Source organism: Triturus cristatus, chromosome 3_2 (genome assembly GCF_964204655.1).
Source record: "Triturus cristatus chromosome 3_2, aTriCri1.1, whole genome shotgun sequence".
NCBI classification, from domain to species: domain Eukaryota; kingdom Metazoa; phylum Chordata; class Amphibia; order Caudata; family Salamandridae; genus Triturus; species Triturus cristatus.
The window spans coordinates 1,161,688,904-1,161,712,827 of NC_140584.1; the positions used below are offsets into that span (position 1 = coordinate 1,161,688,904).

The 23,924-nt window shown below is 42.4% G+C and overlaps 1 protein-coding gene across 1 annotated transcript in view; it reads left to right on the forward strand.

Annotated features, from left to right (window-relative positions):
* Nucleotides 1-23,924, forward strand: part of LOC146859332 (uncharacterized) — a 497,958-nt gene that overhangs the window by 158,079 nt on the left and 315,955 nt on the right. The window contains exons 2-3 of the mRNA XM_085650008.1: nt 10,294-10,333; nt 15,312-15,351. The gene's annotated coding sequence lies outside the window, so the exon portion shown is untranslated. The remainder of the gene's footprint in view (nt 1-10,293; nt 10,334-15,311; nt 15,352-23,924) is intronic.

The window sequence follows — 23,924 nt, forward strand, 5'->3', positions numbered from 1 at the left end:
ATGAGGAAATGCACCTCTATATTAGTGAAAGTCGGAGGCAGTTACACGTTCAGTCCGTAGGCGGCATCTAGCCGTTAGCAGTAAAGCTACTACTTATTCCAGGGAAGACAGACGCCATCTTGAAGGCGGAGAAGAACTGAGAGACAGATGCTTTCCTAACAGAATAGCCAGAGAGGAGAGAGTAGCCGATAAGGAAGAGGTCCCAGTGACTCGGAGAAGGGTGATTCCAGGCGAGCCGAGGCACAGACGAGAAGGGAGCCTAGATGACCACTGAGTGCAGGCTACATACTACCAAGGTGATGTCGACCCTTTCTTATTAGAGTGTACAACTTAATCTTTCACTTTTCTTTGCAGGTTATGTGTCACATCGTAATGTTATATGATTGTGTATGCAATGAGTAATAAAGTATCCAGTTTGTAGTGAACCAACATGTGCTGCGTGTTCTTGTATAAGAGGGTAGTCTATTCTTCTAGTCAGCTGCGGCTACATGAACAGATGTTAACCCTGATCAGGTAAGTGGTAACTGAATAAGGGAAAGAGGAGCCCCTCAAACCTGAGAACAGGCTATGCCCGAACTGGCAATCCTTGTGTGATCTGACGAATAGTGAGACTGATTCCCTTTTTGTATGTTATGGTGATCATAGGATGAACTGTCGTATGAGACTGCCGTCTAGGTAGAGAGGTCTGGATTCGTAGGGGATCGCGAGGCCGCCGATTGTGCTGATACTGTCGTATGGGCAGAGAGGTCTGGGTTCGTATGGGACCGCGAGGCCGCCACTTGTGATACTGTCGTATGGGCAGAGAGGTCTGGATTCGTAGGGGATCGCGAGGCCGCCGATTGTGCTGATACTGTCGTATGGGCAGAGAGGTCTGGGTTCGTATGGGACCGCGAGGCCGCCACTTGTGATACTGTCGTATGGGCAGAGAGGTCTGGATTCGTAGGGGATCACGAGGCCGCCGATTGTGCTGATACTGTCGTATGGGCAGAGAGGTCTGGGTTCGTATGGGACCGCGAGGCCGCCACTTGTGATACTGTCGTATGGGCAGAGAGGTCTGGATTCGTAGGGGATCGCGAGGCCGCCGATTGTGCTGATACTGTCGTATGGGCAGAGAGGTCTGGGTTCGTATGGGACCGCGAGGCCGCCACTTGTGATACTGTCGTATGGGCAGAGAGGTCTGGATCCGTATGGGATCGCGAGGCCGCCGATTGTGAGATCTTGGTATGCATAGTAGGAATCCCCTGTCCTTAGGTGATAGATATATGTGGTTGTAGGATTGTAAATAGGTTCTAGGGAGGGGGTAACGTTCTGGCTGGGTTAGTGAGGCTCTGATGAGCGAGTTCTATCTGATCCGAAAACCCAAGCAGAACATACAGGGGTCTCCAACCGGTCGATCGCGAGCTACCGGTAGCTCGCCGAACCCCCATGAGTAGTAGGCCTGGGCGAAGCACTACGCTACGCTCGCGTAGTTTGCGAAGTTCGCGCTACTTCGCACTACGCGAACTGCACGTAGCACAGTGCGAACACGCGTAGCATAGTGTTGCGTAGTGCTGCGGTCATTTTTTGCTTGCTCGCGGTCTTCAACGTCAAGTTGGCGACCGCGAACAAGCAAAATGACATCCCGGCGAGACTTTTTCCTTGTTCGCGATCGCGAGCATGGAAAATAAACCTCCCGGCGAGATTCCCAACGCGAGGAGGTCAGGTTTCTCATTGCGAGGGGTCGCGTATGCTCGCGACTGCTTGCGATGAGAAACTACCAGTTCGCGTTGAGAAAGCTGCCGCTCGAGTAAAAATCTACTCGAGCAGCAGAAAATTACAGCTCGCACTGTGCAAGATGCCATTTTCAATGATTGCACAGTGCCGGTTGCTTGTCCGCACTGTGCAATCATTGAAAACAACATCTTGCACAGTGCGAACATGTTACTACCCAGTTTGCGAAGTGCTACGCGTAGCTTACGTAGTGCGAACTTCACTTTGCGTAGCTTCGCGAAGTGCTACTTCGCGAACTACGCCCACCCTTAATGAGTAGCTCGTGCCTTGCATCTCAATTTTGTAGCCTGTCATTCTCATTCATTATTCTTAGGCCTTTTTCATAGCTGTTTCCTGCCCTCACCAAAACCAGCTGCTCGGATTGGCCTAACTGAGCTTAGCTTGGGCGGGGCAGCCCAAAAACGATGACGCTATTGCTGAACTGCGTCTCCACGCCACCTGGATTTCATAGCCTGGCACCGCAGTCTTGATCATGTGCGACATGTCCCAGAGCAAGCAGCAGGTGGGCCGGAGTGGAGCAGCAGGTCCCGGAAAGCCTGCTAGTATGCAGGTGTAACAAGCAGTATTGAACTGCTTCGAACCCGTGCCCCATGCCTGGCACATTATATTTCAGCAGCAGATAATCGGTAAGCACTGGCCTGGCCAGTAAACACCATAATACTTTGTTCTCTAAGCTGGAGTTGTGATATGCGCCTTCTATACTCAGCCGCTGGTATGCTACGAGCACGAAAGACTGGGAATGTATTTTTCTCCCGCTTTCCAGCTTCGGTTTATAAATTAGGAGAAGCAGGGTGTTGCCGCGTTTCAGTTTCCTTTAACGAAGGCACAAAACAAACAACTCTCCCCGTCTGCATTCCTAAAAAGAATGTAAATTGTTCCGCTATTCAGAACAGCTTTGATTTTATGATCCAGTGTCAACTATTTCATACCGTCTGTCGTTAGGTCACTGACAGAGCGTGGTGACACTCGCCCAAATATTTATGTGTTTTCTAAATTCACTCTCATTCTAGCTACCCGCCTCCTGTTTCTCCGTGTTTCTGTGGCTGGCTTTGCCTCGTCTGTTCCCTTTCTCTTCGTCTCCACTTTCACTCTCTACGCTCCCCCCGCACCCTTTATCTTTCTTTCTCGTCCACTTTCTCTCGCTATATTTCGCTTTCGCCCCTGTGCCCCATTGCCTCGCCCTCTCCTATCCTGTGCCTTACTCTCTGTTTGTACACCCAGACCTGTGCTACCTTTGACAGTGACAATACCTCCAGTCAGTGGCTTTTGCCTACCTACACAGAGCCCAACGTCCTTCCCTCATTACCCCTCATTTAGCACTTCCCAGGTCTCTCAGGGTGCAACAGAATAGGGGCCGGGCAATTCCACTGGTCTTTTGCATTTTGATTGTAGAAATGTAAATAATCAGCAGCGCTGGCCATTCTCTCCTTTGCTGCCAGAGGAGTTCTTATAATGTTGTGATAGCGCGTGAGGGGGATGTAGAAGAGGCAGAAGCTACCGCTTCTTGGCTCGTCTTGCTTTGGTTTGAGAGTCACAGAGGACCCTGAGCTGCTGAAGAGCCGGCCATCTGGCTCGAGCCTTAAAGGGCTTGCCCACCTTTATGTACAGCTGGATAGAGTTCTTCACAAAATCCGGAGAGACAGTACAAATTACCACAGGGCATTCGTATAAAGTGCAAAAGGCTGCTTCATTAGAACAGGTCTATAAGCCATCATAGCCATACATATACATGAATACCCTGCCCCACTAATCCAAATTCTCACGTGTCTACTACCCTTAATCCACACTGTGCCCACTATATCCCCCAGCCGACAAATTGCATCAACATTCAAATTTCACAACTCTTCAAACCCTTGCCCGTCCTGACAAGCTGTTATTCTCTTGCTCCCCATCACGATGGTGTTACGGCTGGCCATCTTCCCTTCAGGTAATGCCAGCCGATACCTTTTCTTTCCACCTTCCCCAAGTTGGATATGCCCTCACGGTGATGTATTAGCCCTCTCCAAATAGTGCATCGTCATTGCCTTCTGCAACCAGAGAAATACTGAACAAGTGTTTTCCCATCCCCACTCCCCATCTGAACTTTGTGCACAGTGCTGCAGTAGCTGCCTGTCCAACAGCCTCTATCCAACGTACACCCTAGCACTGGCTGTAACGGAACCCCCAAAGACTTCAGCAGTAACTACATAGTCTTCAACAGGGAATACTCATTCCTCATTAACAATGGCAATCCTTGCATGTTGGATGACCTCTGCATCTCTCAGTTTACTTTCCTGTGTGCTTTCTTAATGGCATTATGTGTCACTGAATCTCACCATACCCATCTCTATACAAACTCTGCCCACACAACGAAAGTATCTGACCGTAAAGGCTGTATTCTCAACAAGTTCACTTTCATAACTTTTAACAATGACAAGCCTGATAACTGGACAAATTAAAATTCACCTCAGCTAATCAGCAGCATTTCTTGACAAGCTCTACCTAGTGTCAACTCCGCCAGCCACGGCAACAGCTCTTCCGATCTCATGCTGCTCTAGCCCCACCAGTACACCACATAAACATCACTCTTGAAGCCCAGCGACTTTCCAACAGGACATAGCTGCCCATCGGCTTGGCTGCCCACTTCAACCAGCGAATGCCCAAATTATAGTAATAGCTGACAGAGGCCCAAGAACACAACCTACATACAACAAACAAAAACATGGATATTGCTAGATAGCTGCTAAGATAAATCTATATCCTGCTCAATGTATCTCTTTAACAATCTGAAACGTAACGGTTCATAATCCTAGAAACAATTCTGCTAAAAAAAAGCTACTCCTGGAAACTTACCTGAAAAAAGTACGCAATTTAAATACAAGTTTATTATAACAGTGCCGCTTCACTCAAAAGCACACACAGACTCTTAAAGAGACTTTCAAACATAACATCGAGGAGTATGAGCAAATACGAGGCAGACTATCCGTTTTTCAGGTACATACAATTTTTGCATAGGGCAACTCTTAAGAAAACAGCAGAGACAAGCCAACAGCATTACTATATCAAGAGTATACGTATCACATACTATTCACAGGGAGAACAAATACCATGTCCTGCTCTAATCTCATTTAATAATTACAATTCACACTGAACTAGATGCCTAGCAAACCCCCTCGGGTGTAGAACAGAATAAAGTTACCTACAAGGTGAAGAGATTCTGCAATAATGCATCTTTAAAGTGACCCTAACTGATACTCTGCGAACTACAAATCAAGAGAATACAAATCCTAAAGTCACTTTACAACAGCGTTAAATCTGAAATTTTGCACCTTTGTATACTTCCAGGTGAGGTGATTATCCAGTATTCAGGGATAGGGATGTGTGTTTTCAATATTTAACACAGCAGCAGCTCACTAACATTACTGCAAGTCATCTCTGTGACGCCGTCCCATTTCTAATGTGATATCCTTTTTCGCTATAAAAGAAACTTTATTGTGGATATTGCATGAAATATGAACACAACATTTCTATTGCTTTAAATATAAGTTTCCTTGAACTTATTCTGAATGTGGGTGATGTGCAAGAGTGTTACAGACATTTTGCAGATCTGTTTAAAAATTAATAAAGGTCATTCGGGAAAGGCTCTCTGCAGAAAAGAGCTGGCTCTATCGGGGCTCTGGGCCAGAGCCAACTTTGCCCATGCAGTCTCTGTTCTTCTTTAACTTTTGCAGTGTGTGAACAAGTTGACCGAGGATCACAAAAGGAGGTCATAGGCTTGTATCCTGTAGTAGTTTGTTACACTTTCCAGGAATGCTTCCACGCAAGACACACTTTTGTTTCAGGTATCACAACCTGCAGCTGTCTGTAGCTTCTAAAGATGGAGTGTGGCCCCTTGTATTCAAACCACAGGAAGGAATTAGGCTTACAGTCAATGAAACTGGGCGTAGGGGGGGTCTCTCAAAAAAATGCGCGAGTTGCTTGGCCTTTAGTAGCTCACGACGAATTTTACTGATCAGAAGTAGCTCTCACTACAGAAAAGGTTGGAGACCCCTGGTCTAATATCTAACATGTCTCTTATATAGTTTATTATAACAAAAAACCGCATACCTCGTCTTTGTCAATTGAACATGTATTCGGAGATGGAGGATGACCTTCCAAATTCAAATTTTCTCCCGGCTAAGTATTTCGCCTATATTGTAAACAGATACCATTTTAAATAAACCAAATTATGACCCTTTTTATTGTTATATCCATTTTTTATAATGTAGAAGTTGGCATACCTTATTGAAAATCAGGGTTATATACTAGTACCACGAGAAGCCACCGGATTTGTGTATTTTATCTCTTTTATTCTTTTTTTCTCACAGGAGGACAAGGACCACTTTAAATCATTGGTATCTATTGTCTCTGTTAAAAAGCATATGGAGAAAGACTATATTAGCTAATCAACCCCCTCGAGCCATGTTCGTTTATCACGAAAGATGCTGAAAAACTCTTACCTCGTTATCGAGTAGATCAAGATAATTATCCTTGTTATAGACTTTTTAAGAGGATGTAGATGCATCCAGTAGAGGGTATTTCGTATTTCTTCAGTTTCATAAATACCTAAATACAAGTGGTATATTAAAAAATTACCTATTTGACATCATCGTGAGGTTTATCTTTCACTACTATATAGTCTATAGATTAAAAACCTAACGTTTTAAGTGAGATTCACTAGCTTCAATTTCCAGAATTATAATTGTCCTAATTCATTAGTTGTTTACTTATCTGGAGGTTTAGAAATAACGACCTTTGTTTGCTCGGTGTTGTCTCATTCTTATATTTAACATTTTGTCCAAAAAATCCAAGTCGCGTATGTTAATTGCGACGGGTTGTCATTAGTTGTTAAAAACAGTTAGTCATGCTACTGACAATATTTAATTTTACTGCATATCATCTAGCGTATCTGTAATGTGCCTTGTACTATTAGTCTATGATACCCATGTAGTTTGTACAAGAACGCTCAGGTGAAACAGATTTGAATAGTGCCTTATGATTTAGTAAGGGCGACTAATAAAACCAACCCAAATTTGACTTAATACATTGATCTAACTCCCGCCTGACATGTATTCATGCCGCTTACCTCGTGAAAATAATTCGGCCTCCCTGCTCTCGTGGTCCATCCAGATCAGGTTATCGGGGGGGATAATAATCTCCTTTTCCTTTATACCAGTATTTACCGGATTTCCTGTTTGCGTCATATCCTGAACCACAACTAATTACGCTATGTCCAGGTAACTGTCACTGATCTAGGTAACCGGGGTGGCCATATTGAAATCTAACCGCTTAAAGGAAAGGATAGTCTACATTAATAAAAACGAAGCGTGACCGCATTATTAAGCATTTAAAATGCAGTATATTATTATTTCCTTACAATATCAATACTGTCATCATTTAGCAATGTATATTGGGAGCTGTTTAACACAATAACTCTGGCGGCAACGATTATATGAGACTCATATGTTAGGTCTTTTAAGATGGCCGCCTCAATTGCACAGAGCTTCCTAATATGTTCGAGCGACAGTTATTATACCTCTATCTCATGTTTAAAACAACAAATTCTATTCTGGTGAATAACGATTTCTATTTTGTTTAATATTAGCTAATGTTTAATGAATACAACATGAGAGTCCGAACACCCATTGGGTATAGAGAATTATTATCACCTACGATCAACATTAATCGTTTGTGTTAAACAGCTCCCAATATACATTGCTAAATGATGACAGTATTGATATTGTAAGGAAATAATAATATACTGCATTTTAAATGCTTAATAATGCGGTCACGCTTCGATTTTATTAATGTAGACTATCCTTTCCTTTAAGCGGTTAGATTTCAATATGGCCACCCCAGTTACCTAGATCAGTGACAGTTACCTGGACATAGCGTAATTAGTTGTGGTTCAGGATATGACGCAAACAGGAAATCCGGTAAATACTGGTATAAAGGAAAAGGAGATTATTATCCCCCCGATAACCTGATCTGGATGGACCACGAGAGCAGGGAGGCCGAATTATTTTCACGAGGTAAGCGGCATGAATACATGTCAGGCGGGAGTTAGATCAATGTATTAAGTCAAATTTGGGTTGGTTTTATTAGTCGCCCTTACTAAATCATTAGGCACTATTCAAATCTGTTTCACCTGAGCATTCTTGTACAAACTACATGGGTATCATAGACTAATAGTACAAGGCACATTACAGATACGCTAGATGATATGCAGTAAAATTAAATATTGTCAGTAGCATGACTAACTGTTTTTAACAACTAATGACAACCCGTCGCAATTAACATACGCGACTTGGATTGTTTGGACAAAATGTTAAATATAAGGATGAGACAACACCGAGCAAACAAAGGTCGTTATTTCTAAACCTCCAGATAAGTAAACTACTAATGAATTAGGACAATTATAATTCTGGAAATTGAAGCTAGTGAACCTCACTTAAAACGTTAGGTTTTTAACCTATAGACTATATAGTAGTGAAAGATAAACCTCATGATGATGTCAAATAGGTAATTTTTTAATATACCACTTGCATTTAGGTATTTATGAAACTGAAGAAATACGAAATACCCTCTACTGGATGCATCTACATCCTCTTAAAAAGTCTATAACAAGGATAATTATCTTGATCTACTCGATAACGAGGTAAGAGTTTTTCAGCATCTCTCGTGATAAACGAACATGGCTCGAGGGGGTTGATTAGCTAATATAGTCTTTCTCCATATGCTTTTTAACAGAGACAATAGATACCAATGATTTAAAGTGGTCCTTGTCCTCCTGTGAGAAAAAATGAATAAAAGAGATAAAATACACAAATCCGGTGGCTTCTCGTGGTACTAGTATATAACCCTGATTTTCAATAAGGTATGCCAACTTCTACATTATAAATAATGGATATAACAATAAAAAGGGTCATAATTTGGTTTATTTAAAATGGTATCTGTTTACAATATAGGCGAAATACTTAGCCGGCAGAAAATTTGAATTTGGAAGGTCATCCTCCATCTCCGAATACATGTTCAATTGAAAAAGACGAGGTATGCGGTTTTTTGTTATAATAAACTATATAAGAGACATGTTAGATATTAGACAGTCTTCTTTGTATAAAAGTCAGAATAAACACAATATGCAACCCAACACGATTGTAAGACTGCTGGGTAGTATCTAAAGAATAACAAACAGAGGATGTGATTAAGAAATAGGAGAATACTGTGATTTTGCATTGTGATTTTGCACTTTTATAACTATAATGTTTAAAATGGATCAATTTTTTCTTTTGTTCTAGATGAAAAAAACTGTTTTTTAGTCCTGAAGAAGGTGAAATATTGCAAATAACACCGAAACGCTGCGTCGACTTTTAAACCTTGTGTTTTTAATATATTGTATCAACTTATTTTAGAAGGATTATAGATTGTAACCCAACATTGGGAGGTGTAGATATATGTGTTTTTCTTGCTTTTTTCAAAAAAAAATTTGAAATAAATGATGATGTTTTAAGTAATGTGCCTCTCATAGAGCCTCTCTAAAGTCCTTTTCATATACTACAGTACTTTAAACCTCACCATGAGGCATGAGGATAGCCCTTGAAAGAAGTTATCTGGATTGGCCTTGATAAGAGGGGGTCTATTGTGATTGGGCTCTACTTGAAGTATAAGTGTAGACCATAACATGAGGGATTAAGATCAGCTTCGACATTCTCTGGCCGTCTCCAGACAATAGGGCAAGATAGGCCTTGTCTTGAGTGATCAAAGTAGACCTCGAAAAGAGGATTCAGGAAAGGCCTGAACATGGCCGGCCAGCAAAGGCCTTTAGATAAGGATACTGGAAACTCTTGAGAGGAGAGATCAGGCTGGACCCTGATGTGAGGAATACGTATGGACTTTCACGCGAGGGATAGGATAAGCCTTGGCGTGAGTGATCATTATAGACCTCAGCATGAAAGTTGAGGGAAGGTGTCAGAGCCTTACTTGCAGTGCTCCTAGATTCTTCACAGGAGCAGAATGAAGCCGTTACCCAATGCCTCTCCAAAGACCCCCTCAAACCCTCGAAATATTTTAATGAGGTCATGAAGGTAACTCGGGTGGGGGGGGGGGGAGGGAGAGTGGACAGAGAAGAGACCATCTCGCCTTCTGGGTGCCTGCTGTGGAACTGCTGTTGTCAAACTTCCTTCACAGTTGTAGTAATGTGCACTGAAAAATAAAACAACAATTACATAAGCCCTAACATCTTTTAACTACTAACAATGATTTTCCTCTCCTTCTTCCTTGACTTTTACATACCCTTTTCTGAATAGACTTTTGCCTCTCTTTTGTTTTTTAGGTTGTTAACTATGGTCTCTCAACCGGTTTGGTTTATCTTTCTAGGAAAGCCAGTTGTTTTAATACCTGAAAGACATTAGGAAGAAAACTCAATTAAACAGTTCTATTTTATCTGTGTTCTATTTATTACTTCAGAAGGATAACCTATACTCACTAACTTCTCTTCTTTTTTAGGTTTTAAGGATTCTCTTCTCTATGAGACTTTGTAGAACTGGTAAGTATCCTATTTATCTATTTAACAATGCATTTACATTACGTACGGAGTATTTTCATATGAAACAGAACAGGCGTCTAAAGTCTCTTTCTTTCGTTTTGAACAAAACAATTTCCTTTTAAAGACTTAAGTTTTCTCGGTACTTCCGTGAACTGCTACAAGAAGAGTTCAAAAGTGTGGTTCTTCCTGTTGCCACTTCGTGAGTATGCTGACAAGAATTCAGGAGTTTTTTTCTGAAGAAAACTGGAACCGGCGCGTAGGCAGGAAACCCTATCTACCGTCGGAATTAATGAAAACGCCTCTAAACTACACTGACTAAGACACACGACGAACAAGGCTGAAGCACAACCATTCGCGGTCGGAACTTCAGTGAAGTGCGCAGAGCGGTGGGCGCGCTTGAGCTTCAAACGGCTCCACGCGCCCTCTTTGAAACAACTAGAGCGCTGACTCTAGTAGGCCGCCATCTTGGAAAACCGCGTCTAAACTAATGCGGTCCAAGATTGGTGTTGCCTTTTGAGTAGATGTCAGCGGGGAACATTCTCCTTGTTTTACTGGCTATTATAGTGGCCCCTGCAGTTTGGCAAGCAACACGATCCTTCAGGTATTGCTTCCTGACAGTACCCCTCCACAAGGAGGTTTCCTCAAGTCTTGATTTAAGGGGGTTTTGATCATGGAAAGATTTTATTAGTCTTGGAGCATTCAAATTAGAAAGCGGTTCCCAAGATCTTTCCTCAGGACCATAACCTCTCCAGTCAACTAGTTAATACATTTTTCCTCGGGACCACTTGGAATCCAGAATTCTTTTAACTTCAAACTCCTCTCCTTCTTCTGTTTGGATTGGCTTGGGCAGAGTTCGAAGTCTGAGATGTGGAGAGGATTTCTTTAATAAGGAAACATGGAACACAGGGTGTATTCGCAACTGAGAGGGTAAACTTAGTCTATAAGTCACTGAGTTTATTTTTTCCTTCACCTCAAAAGGACCAATGAAACGGGGCTGAAATTTCCTATTTCCTCTGAGTTTTAGATTTTGACCATTTAGCCAAACTTTACAACCTATCGGATAATCTTCTTCCTGTCTTCTCTTACGGTCAGCATGACGTTTGTACTGTTCTTTTGCTCTTTCTAGTTTTTCTCTTGCCGAATCATGGATTTTTCTCAGATGTTGAATGAACTCCTTAACTGCTGGAACTTCACTAGTACTAACCATTAAGGTTGGGTGTCGCCCATAATTCAAATAGAAGGGGTTATGGCCTGTAGAACTGTTTCGGAAATTATTGTGCGCAAACTCCGCGGCCCACAGGAGATCCACCCAGTCCCCTTCCTGGTCCAGAAAGAACAATCTCAGGTACTGCTCAAGTTCTTGATTAGCTCTTTCTGTCTGCCCATCTGTCTCTGGATGAAAACTAGTCGAAAACCTAACCTCAATGTTCAACCGTCTAGTAAACTCCTTCTAGAATCGGGACAGGAACTGAGTACCTCGATCTGAAATGAGAACCCTAGGTATGCCATGTAACCTCACAGGTGTAAACTGAACTGAACAGCTAGTTCTTGTGCACTAGGGATGTTTTTTAGAGGGACAAAGTGAACCATTTTAGTAAAGGAATCCACCATCACCAAAATGGTGTTATAACCTTGGCAGGGAGGCAAGTCCACAATCAAGTCTAATGTCACTGTGTGCCAGGGATTAGGGGGTGTGCGAAGAGGCTGTAGCAAACCCTGTGATGATTGCCTGGTAGATTTTCCCTAAGCACAGATCCCACAACCAAGAACGTATTCTTTAATGTCTTTTGACATCTTTGGCCACCAAAATTGTCTCTTAATTAGTTCTTCAGTTTTATTGATTCCTTTACGGCCAGCCATGGGATGATCATTATTTTCGTATAGAATTTGGTCTCTCAATTCAATTGTGGGTAAGTACAAAAATCCATTGTGATAAGGCAACCCTTCTCGAATTTCTGTGGACGGGTCTTCTGCCAGCCAGGCTTGCTTTTCTTCTTCCGAGAAAGAGCTCTTAACCTTTTCTTCCAGAGTTTCGTTGACCACAGTTGATACAATCTTTGAGTCTGGAATAATCTTCTGGTCTACAATCTCTTTCTTTAAACCTTCAGTATTGATTCTAGACAAGGCGTCCGCCATCCCGTTCTTGCTCCCAACTCTATAAGTAATCACAAAATTATAGTCTGCAAAATACAGGGATCACCTGAGTTGTCTTGGAGTCAAGGTCCTTGCTGATTTTAGGAACTGTAGATTTTTATGGTCTGTAAAGACTGTTACCGCATGTTTGGCTCCCATAAGATGATGCCTCTACTCTTTAAAGGTGTCCTTTATTGCAAGTAGCTCTTTTTCGGTGATCGTATAATTAACTTCTGCTGGAAGAAGTTTTCGGGAATGATAAGCAACAGGGTGTAGTTGTCCTGTTTCTTTATGCCTCTGGGACACAACTCCTCCAATTGCTTGGTCCGAAGTGTCAGTTTCCAAATAGAAAGGTTCATTCGGCTCAGCGTGAAGCAGAATTGGAGCTGTTGTAAAGCTTTTCTTCAAGGACTGGAAGGCTGCTTCTTCTTCCTCAGACCAGACAAATGGAATTCCTTTCCTCAACAGACGTGTGATAGGGATCAACTTTTGAGAAAAGTACTGTATAAATCGCCGATAGAAATTCTCAAATCCTATAAACCTCTGAATCTCTTTTACACTGGTGGGGGATGGCCATTCCATGACTGCTTGGATTGTATGCTCATCCATGGTTATGCCTTCTGGAGCTAGAACAAAACCGAGGAAATCTACGGAACGGATGTTAAAAGCACACTTCTCCAGCTTAATAAATAAGTTGTTCTTCCGCAGCTTTTCTAAGACTCCTCTGACATGTTCTGGATGTTCTTCCTCCGACGCAGAACAGATCAAAATGTCATCAATATAGACAATAGCACACTTGTCAATGTACTCACTCAAAACGTCATTAATGAAGTACTGGAAGGCGGCTGGAGCGTTACAAAGACCGTAGGGCATGACCTGGTACTCAAAGAGACCAAACTTGGTCCTGAACGTGGTCTTCCACTCATCGCTCTACCTAATTCGGACAAGATGATATGCGCCTCTAAGATCGAGTTTTGTATAGATTTGGGCTCCCTTTAACTGGTCCAAGAGGACCGAGATCAGAGGCAACGGATATCTGTTCTTGATCGTTATCCGATTTAGGGCACAGTAAACTATACAGGTGTTCAAATCACTTTCCTCCTTCTTGAGTACAAAAAATAACTGAGAGGAGACAGGAGACTGTGATGGTCTGATGAATCCATTCTTCAGATAGGTTTGAATGTACTCCTTTAGGTATTTATCTTTCTTTTCCATCAAGGCATAGATTCTGCTGCAAGGTAGATTTGTCCCTTGTTCCAGTTAGATTCTGCAATCATAGGGTCGGTGTGGGGAAAGTTTATCAGCTTCCACATCACTAAACACGTCTTGATAATCTTGGTATAATTCAGGGATTTTCTCAGTGTGAATGCAGTAGCCCCGCTGTCACACAAACCAGTGGCTAGACTGGATTCCTTCGCTTGATTCTCCTCATGAAAACAGAACTCCTTGCAAAAATCTGAATTCATCTTTATAGATCGTTTCTCCTAATCTATTTGAAGATTATGCTCTGTCAGCCAGGGAAGGCCCAAGATTAGTTGAAACTGTGGCGCATCAATTAAATTGAACTGCAAGAATTCCCGATGTCCATCAGGAAGGACAAGCTCCACCTTTTCTGTATGGCTCACAATGGGGCCAGAAGAGAGGTTTGTTCCATCTACTGCTCTCACCGCTTCACTCCTCTCTTTACGAATTGCAACTGAGGCGATTTTGGAAGCGAACTTCAAATCGCAAAAATTACCGGTAGCTCCAGAGTCAATCATAACTGGAATGACTGAATGGACTGTTGATCTGAATTTTAACACAACTGGTAGGGTCAAATGCAGAGCTGCAGATTGTAAGGTGTTTGCTAGCTGATGAGTATCGGGGGTTGAGTCTTCTCTCGCATTCACCAGTCCAACCCCTCCTACTGGTGGTGGATCGGCACATGAAATGAAGTGAACATTGGGTCAGGACAATTTGGGTCTTTTGGGGGTCTTCAATGAATCGTTCTGGGGGTGCTAGTTGAATAACTGGAGACAAGGAATGGACAACCTGCGTGGTAATTCTAGGGTGAGAAACGGATGAAGGACTAGAAGTCTGTGAGTCTGAAGATACACCTGCAAAACCATGGCCTAAAAAATAACCATCCATCTTACTCGCTAGATCTGTAGTTTCTCTCCTTGAAGTCATCAACTCTTGCCTTAAACTTCGATTTTCTTCTCTAACGGCTAACAACTCCTTTTGAATCGCCTCTAAGACCCCTCCCAAGTTCTTTAGGTCGAGACCCTCTGCCATTCTCCTCGGGTGAGTAAAAGTTTGTGGGCACTTCAGTCTGTCAGAGCCTTACTTGAAGTGTTCCCAGTTTCTTCACAGGAGCAGAATGAATCCGTTAACCAATGCCTCTCCAAAGACCCCCTCAAACCCTCGAAATATTTTAATGCGGGCTCGAAGGTACCTCCGGGTGGGAAAGGAGAAGTGGACAGAGAAGAGAGAGTCTTGCCTTCTGCGTGCCTGCTGTGGAACTGCTGTTGTCAACCTTCCTTCACAGTTGTAGTAATGTGCACTGCAAAATAAAACAACAATTACATAAACCCTAACATCTTCTAACTACTAACAATGATTTTCCTCTCCTTCTTCCTTGACTTTTACATACCCTTTTCTGACTAGACTTTTGCCTCTCTTCTATTTTTTAGGTTGTTAACTATGGTCTCTCAACCTGTTTGGTTAATCTTTCTAGGAAAGCCAGTTGTTTTAATACCTGAAAGACAATAGGAAGAAAACTCAATTAAACAGTTCTATTTTATCTGTGTTCTATTTATTACTTCAGAAGGATAACCTATACTCACTATCTTCTCTTCTTTTTCAGGTTTTAAGGATTCTCTTCTCTATGAGACTTTGTAGAACTGGTAAGTATCCTCTTTATCTTTTTAACGATGTATTTACATTACGTACAGAGTATTTTCATATGAAACAGAACAGACGTCTACAGTCTCTTTCTTTCGTTTTAAACTAAACAATTTCCTTTTAAAGACTTAAGTTTCCTCTGTACTTGCGTGAACTGCTACAAGAAGAGTTCAAAAGTGTGTTCTTCCTGTTGCCTCTTCGTGAGTATGCTGACAAGAATTCAGGAGTTTCTTCTGAAGAAAACTGGCACGTAGGCAGGAAACCCTATCTACCGTTGGAATTACTCACAAACGCCTCTAAACTACACTGACTAAGACACACGACGAACGAGGCTGAAGCACAACCATTCGCAGTCGGAACTTCAGTGAAGTGCGCAGAGCGGTGGGCGCGCTCAAGCTTCAAACGGCTCCTCGCGCCCTCTTTGAAACAACTAGAGCGCTGACTCTAGTAGGCCGCTATCTTGGAAAACCGCGTCTAAACTAATGCGGTCCAAGATTGGTGTTGCCTTTTGTTTAGATAGTCAGCGGGGAACATTCTCCTTGTTTTACTGGCTATTATAGTAGCCTCTGCAGTTTGGCAAGCAACAGGATCCTTCAGGTATCGCTTCCTGACAGAAGGTCTTGAATAAGGGTCAAGGATAGGCCTAAATACGAGTGGTCGGGATAGGCCTTCACATGGGTTATCAGGACAAGTCTTTTTTCTCCTTCAGGAAAGGGGTTTTCAGTATGAATGCTTAGCCATCTTTAAACTCAAGCACACTTTCCTTTTATTGGTATCGCTTTAAATCTGTTAATAGCTGCAATTATCATTTATGAATGAATGACAGGATGCCAGATTCAGTGTCAGTTATGGGTTTTTTGGACATTGGACTGTATTGGAATTTTACCTGTTAAATAAAATACCATCTGAAAACCTTAGTCACCATTAATCTCCGAACCAAAATATGCAAATGCAATCAATTGAAATGTACTCCACAGAATGTCAGTAAATCTGCATTGCTTTCATTTCAGATTTTTTCTTAAAGAATCGCTGTATACTTTATTAAACAATTAATTACATAGCAAAATGACTTTCAATTTAATTTGGTTAAGTATTTATTTGTTGTATTTAGATTTATATAGTGGCAGCATGTTTAAAGCAAAATTCTTGCTAATTGAATCTATCTTTATTTATTTATTTATTTATTTATTTATTTATTTATATCATTTATACAGCGCATGAATCACCCCAGTCAGGGTATCTCGGCGCTGTGGCAGCATTGGGAACAGTCAGAAAAGGTGGATCAGAATAGTGAAGTTTTTAGCATTTTTCTGAATGACAGGTAGTTGGTACAGAGACGGATGTCCCTGGGTAATTGATTCCAGAGTTGGGGGGGCTCGGTACATGAAGGATTTGCCTCCTAGTCTGGTGTATTTTATGTGTGGTACGACTAGGAGATCTTTGGACCCAGACCGGAGGGTTCAGGGGGGGGGGTGTATGTGACCAACTTGTCTGACAGGTATCTGGCTCCCATTTTATTTAAGGCTTTAAACACCATACAGCAGACCTTGAATTTGATCCTTTTGTGTATGGGTAGCCAGTGTAGCTTGTGGAGTAGGGGGGAGAGGCTGTTCTGGGAGGGGCACTGGTCACTAAGCGGGCAGCTGTGTTCTGTACTACCTGTACTTTGTTCACGGAGGATTCCTTGGCTGAAATCAGGAGGGCATTACAGTAGTCCAGACACCTCAGGACCAGTGCCTGTACCAGGGTTTTCCATGTGGATGATGGGAGAAGGGGAAAGACTTTGCAAAGCAGTCTTAAAGCGAGGAAACAGTCCCTAGTGGTTGCAGTAGCATGCTCCTCAAGGATTAGTTTGTGGTCTATTAGGACCCCTAGGTTCTTAACCACTTGTTTAGGGGACGGGGCTGGGCCCAGTTCAGCGGGCCACCAGTTGGGTGACCATCTTGTTACTGCATCTTTGAATACCATAATTTCGGTTTTTTTCTGCATTTAACTGAAGTAAGTTGTTGCTCATCCACTCCGTGATGGTTTTCATGCCCTCTGCGAAGGTGGCCTCGATATTTGTGGAGCTTTTGTCGAAGGAGGGGAGTAGTTGTGTATCGTCAGCATAGGATCTAGTTGTTAATTTGAGCCAGTGGTTGGTGGTGTGGCACATGACCACTCATTTTAAGGGCCGGTACTTATTTTTTATCAGAAGACTTTGATCTAAACCAAGAGAGCAAAAAACACCAAAAGGGGAAAGAAAAAAGAAGAGAGAGACAGATAAACAGGGACAAAGAGAGAAATCAGGAATGGAAAAGAACTTCAGACGTAAGGTACACATGGAGGGAGTTTCTCTTGGTGGTTTAAAGATGCATGAGATGGATTCAAGACTAGGCAGCCCTGGTATTCAACACACTGACCTTTGATAGCTCCAGCTTCGGGCTTCTGAGCAAATCCTCGGCCCTGGGATTACAAATTAAGCACTGTTTAATTTTGATCAGCAATGATAACCAACAACATTTCAGGCAGTGAATACAATACACCCTGCTACAAGGGGATTTTGACTGAATGGAGCAAAAAAACTATTGATTTAAGCCCAGATCCCTGTACTGGGGTGAATGTATGACATTGTTCTGCATTCTGTCCATCAATTGTTCTTTTTGCTTTTGAACGGTAGACCTCACCTCCCCCAGCCCATGAGAGGACCCATATCTAAGTACAACCAAACAATTACAACTTCTGAGCTGATTATATCAGGTCGGTGTCTTTGTGACTGAGTCCATCTACTGGTGCACATTATATAGAGTTGTAAATTACGTAGCTTAAGCGCATTATATAGAGTTGTACATTACGTAGCACAAGCGCATTATATAGAGTTGTAATTTACGTAGAAGCTCATTATATAGAGGTGTACATTACGTAGCACAAGCACAATATGTAGAGTTGTAAGTTACGTAGCATAAGTGCATTATATGGAGTTGTAAGTTACATAGCATTGGCGCATTACATACGGTTGTAAGTTATGTATCGGAAGCTCATTACATTGAGGTGTATGTTACATAGTACTAGGGTGACCAACCGTCTGTAAATTTAATGGACAGTCTGTGATTTGGACCGCACGCCCGTTGTCCGTGATGATCCTTTTTACAGACGCCTTTTGTCTGTAATTTTGGGCATCCACAGTGAGAAGCCTCTACTCCCTGATGAGGCCGCCTTGCACTCGTCTCACACTCACTCTCTGAGCACAAGACAAGCCCCACCCCCCCATTGTCACTCTGTATGCCGGCTGTTTTTCACATACCGAATGACAATGGGCCAGTCTGGGCTGTTAAAGCATGTGGTGGGCCTTCTCCTTCTGTGGTCTTGGGGAAGGCAGTCTGTTTTAACTGTACATAAAGAAAAATGTTGCACCTCACCAGGTGGATGAAATGTACAGAATCCAGTTCATGAAAAGAAGTCGGCAAAAGAAGTTAAAAAGAAGAGGTTGTAGTTCTTTCACAGTCCTACCATTTCAGAGCTGAGCACTTTCAATGTTCTATGCAACTAAGCCATAGTTGCTGCTTTTTTAAATTTATGCTACTAACAACCATTGACAAAGCCAATAGCCCTGGCTTTTTGTAGGTGTCATGTATTACATATCTGGATGCAATAACAGAAATAGCAGAATACCAGTCGGGTAGAACACTATGCTAAGCACAGATTTTTAGCTTGTGTTTTAAGCCACTCCTTTAACTACATCAGACACGCACTCAAGTTTTTTCAACCAAGTTAAATCCCGGTAAACAACACCATGTCACAGTCACCTCACATCCTGGCACTGTGCATCATGCAAGACTCATGCATTCCAAGTTTCCAGAGTGCCTATGTGCAGGGTATTTTTGAACTCTCTCCACCCCACCCCTTTCTGTAGGAACTACAGCAGGGTAGAGATCTTGATGGGCCTCTTCTGTCTGCGACTCTGCAGAGAAGGGCTCAGCTCATAATTAACGTGAAAAGGTGGCTGAGTAAGTAAGTGAAGGGATGGGTGAATGGCTGGATGGATTAGTGAAAGGATAAATGGATGGATAATGAGAGGATGGATGGATTAGTGAGTGAGTAAGTGAGTGGAAGGATGAATGGATGAGAGAATGGGTAAATAAATAGATGTATGGGTGGTAAAAGGGTGGATGGATGGGTAAAAGGGTGGATGGATGAATGAAAGGATGGATGGATTAATGAATTGATAAGTGAAAGGGTGAATGGCTGGACCGATGAGTGAAAGGATGGATGTAAGGATGTATGAATGAGTGAAAGGAAAAATAGATGGGCAAAAGGATAGATGGATGAGATAAAATAATGGATTAGTGAAAGGATGATTGAGTGATTGGGTCAATGGATGGATTCATGAGTGGATGCATGAGTGGGTGGATGGATGGATGGGTGAATGGGTGGATAAGTGAAAGGGGGATGGAGACAGGAAAGGGAGGATGGATGAGTGAAATATGGAAGGATGATTAACAGGATGGATAAGCGTATGGGTGTTTAGATGAGTGAAAAGAAGAATGTAAGGATGGATGAGTGAAAGAATGCATAGATTAGTGAAAGGGAGGGTGAAGTGCTGGAAGAAAGGATGAATGAGTGAAATGGTGAATGGATAAACGTATGGACATATGAGTGACTGGGTGAATGTGAGTGAATGGATGGGTGAAAGGGTAAATGGTTGAATGGATGAGTGAATGGATGGATGGGTGGATTAGTGAAAGGATGGATGGGGTGAAAATATGGATGGATGATGGATGGATGAGTGAAAGGCTGGATGGACGGATGTATGAGGGAAATGATGGATGGAAGGATAGATGATGTATAGGTTTGGAAACGGTTGAATAGGTTTGGATATGGAGGGCCATGCAGATGGAAGGACAGAATGAATGGTGAAAGACTGAATGGATGCCACACCCCCGGGTGATTCAACCCGCAATTCCACATCGACATATGACATCAGACAGCAAGTGCGGGACTCAAGCTTGAAATGCTCCTCCTGCCTGCCAAAAAGCAGAAACGAATTCCTTGTAATGCGCTGTGGTACCACAAGAGACATTCTGCTGTTGTACCGCTGGGTGGCGCTGCCCCCATGCCACCGGGAAGCACCACAAGCCCTCCACTTGCCCTGAAGCCACAATAAAACCTTAACGCTCAATAGTCTGCAGCCAATTATAGCTCATGCAGGCTGGTTAATAAATCCCTTTTCCTGCGTCATGCTCTTACCCTCACACAAGGCCTCTCCGCTATGGGTCTTATCCATTACTCAGTACTGTACCAGCCCCTATGCATTCATCACCAGCTGAACAGACATGGGACACCTGAAGTGATTTGACACATAAAGCTGGCCACTCGGAGGACTGACCTCTAGTCCAGCACTGCAGGTCCCAATTAGCTATATCCTATGCGTGCCGCTTTACATCCCACAATGGCACTGATGTGTCTGTAAAACGTACCTTTTGTCGCGAAGCTTTGTCCTGAATTTCGACCTTCTGTCCTGAATTTATTACCTGAATTTTGACCTTTTGCCCTGAATTTTTACACTCACTTATGAATTTGCACCTATGCCAGTTGATCACCCTACGTAGCACAGGCGCATTATGCAAAGTTGTAAGTTATGTAGCATAAGCGCATTATATAGAGTTGTAAGTTTTGTAGCAGAAGCTCATTATATAGAGGTGTACGTTATGACGCACAAGCGCAGTATGTGGAGTTGTAAGATACATAGTACATGCCCCACAATCTGAATGAATAAACAAATGACTACTTAATAATCGATGGTCCCATTACCCATATACGTGGTACTGATTTAAAATCCCCCTGTAGGGTGTGAGACTGAACAGGCCTTGACACATTCAAACCTTGCAACTTATTTACCCTGATAGAAATTCCAGTTCACCATTTACAAATGGTTACTCCTGGATCCGGTTGCTGGCAGGTAGATGTTAGACATCTTCTAAACTGCTTTGTAGAAAATCCCGGTTTATTTCAGTTACTGGTTACTGGCATTTCGTGGTGTCCATTAGTAAGTAAGTAAATCTTTATTCGGTTATAAAAACAATGATAACCATTAAAGTACATAAAAAAATATATCATACACAATATACACTTTATAAAAAGACTGGTTGGATTAATTAAAATTGATTCAATCTAGATTTACTCTATGTTTAAAGATACATTTTAAAAACGTGCTAACACTTTTAGTAATCAATGGGTTATTCAGAAATTGCAAGTACAACATGGCAGTGCGACACCTTCTAAAACCTAGTGTTCTCAGCAAAGGGATTAGCCATAAATTACGGTGTGTAGAGTAAAATTTACAGAACAATATCGTGTGCATTGTTGATTGTTCCGATAAGTCGTCACACGGACAAGCCATTAGGCCCTCTTTCCAGTTATAATTTTTAGGAAAGGCAACGAGTCTATGGAAGACATTCAATCTAAATCGTGTCAATAGAAATCGTTCAAATTGTGACTCGACGTAGATCAAATATGGTTCCATTTCCATTGTGGTCATGACTGTCAAGGAGTGCTGACTAGATATTTTATTTATCTCCTTGCTCATCCTTAGTTCTTCCAAGTGGCTGAGGGCCCTTGTTTTTAAATCTTTCTTTGAGATCTCAGCGATTTTTTTGGGGTTAGTATAGTATTTATTAAGCCCCAAATCTATAAGGAAGTTTTTTACATAAAGCAGCCATTCTATTTTTCCCGCATGTTCCAAGGACATACAATCCGCCACTATCTCTTTTGTGAATAGATTTTTTGTTGACGTCCAGATACGGCGCCATAACAAAAGAGGTTGGATTTTGGCCAAATCTTCGATATGGGGAAGACCAAGTTCTACATGACAGGCAAAGGTAGATGCTCGCTTCGGGGCCATCAGGAGAAATCTCGTAAATGTATTCTCTGCTATCTGCAGGGCATTGGTGTTTTTATGTCCCCACAGACCCGCCCCATAAAGTGCGATGGAATGACACTTTGCTTTATAAATGCGGAGGAGCTCTACTGGTGGCCTCTTTCCTAGCTTCTGGGAAAATTTTATCAGGGCAATAATAGCTCGCAAAAGTTGGTGTTTACGGGCTTCGATAGCCGCTTTCCAGTTAAGTTTATCGTCTATCATCACCCCTAAATATGGGTATTGAGAGGTCGAATCTACTTTCTCTTTATTAAGGTAGATAGACCTTTCCGTTTTTTTCCCCTTTCCTGCCACCATCATATATGTTTTTCTTATATTTATTTTAAGGTCCAAGGTACCCATGAATTTTGAGTATCTATCTAAAGCTTTCTGCAACTCTCGCGGAGTACGTGCCAGTATTACTGCGTCATCCGCATAGAGGAGGGCAGGGACGGCGCGGTTTTTTTACTCGTGGGAGGTCCTGGGCCCCTCTCAACATCTCAACCTCGAGATCGTTGGTATAAAGGGAGAAAAGAAAGGGGGCCAGTACACAGCCCTGCCTCACGCCTCTCTCCACATTAAAGAATTCAGATAGCTCACCCTGCGTTCCAAAACGGACCCTTGATGAGGCATTGGAGTATAATGCCCTAAGAAGATGTACAAGGGGAGTGTCTATGCCCATATTAGAGAGCACTGACCACAGCTTCGAGTGGGAGACACAATTGAAGGCTGCGGAAAGATCGACATAGACCATATATAACTTTCCTTGCTTTGCTGACACATATTTGCCCATCAATAAAGCTAGGTTCAGGGTCTGTTCGATTGTTCCAAAACCCTCTCGGAAACCGAACTGGATGTCAGATAATACATTGTGGTCATCTGACCACTCCTGTAGGCGCTGAAGGACCACTCTGCCTAGGGCTTTGCCAAGTGAATCCAGTAATGAGATTGGCCTATAACAGGTCACATCTTCCCTGTTTCCCTTTTTAAAAATGGGGACCATAATCGTTTGAGTCCATGTTTTGATGAGACCACACTTCATTGTTGCATCGAACACTTTTTTTAGAATTGGGGCCCACAGGTCTAAATTGGACTTAAAGAAGTCCACTGGCACACCATCTGGGCCGGGGGCTTTTCCGCTTTTGCTCTTTTTAACCGCGTTTATGACTTCATTTAATTCAAAATTTAGAGGGATCGGGAATGCACTTTCTTGTGAGCTCTGTTTACTCTCTTCAGGTGGATCTGCCCCTCTTACTTTGCCAAATACTTTAGAAAAGTGATTTGCCCATATTGGGCCCTCAATCACTACATCAACTTTCGGCATATCGCTGGTATCTGTCAAGAAGGGGGTCCTTACTACCTTCCAGAATTGCTCACTATTCCAATTCCGGGAACTCTCATATAATTGGTCCCAGAGCGCTTTTTTCAGGTCTTGTTTTCTAGTTTTACATGCTAAGCGATAGGACCTCCTTAGACCACGTATTTCCTCTTGGTCTCTTAGAGGCTTCGTCAGCGCTTTTTTTAAAGATTTGTGTGCCAAGGTGCATTCATGGTCGAACCACCTTTTTTTCCTGGGCTTATTCCCTTTCATGTTACGGGTTAGGAAATCCTTTACCTTCTCCATGATTAAGCTGAAATTAAATAGAATTTCTTCTTCGCTGGTATCATTCTCAAGACACT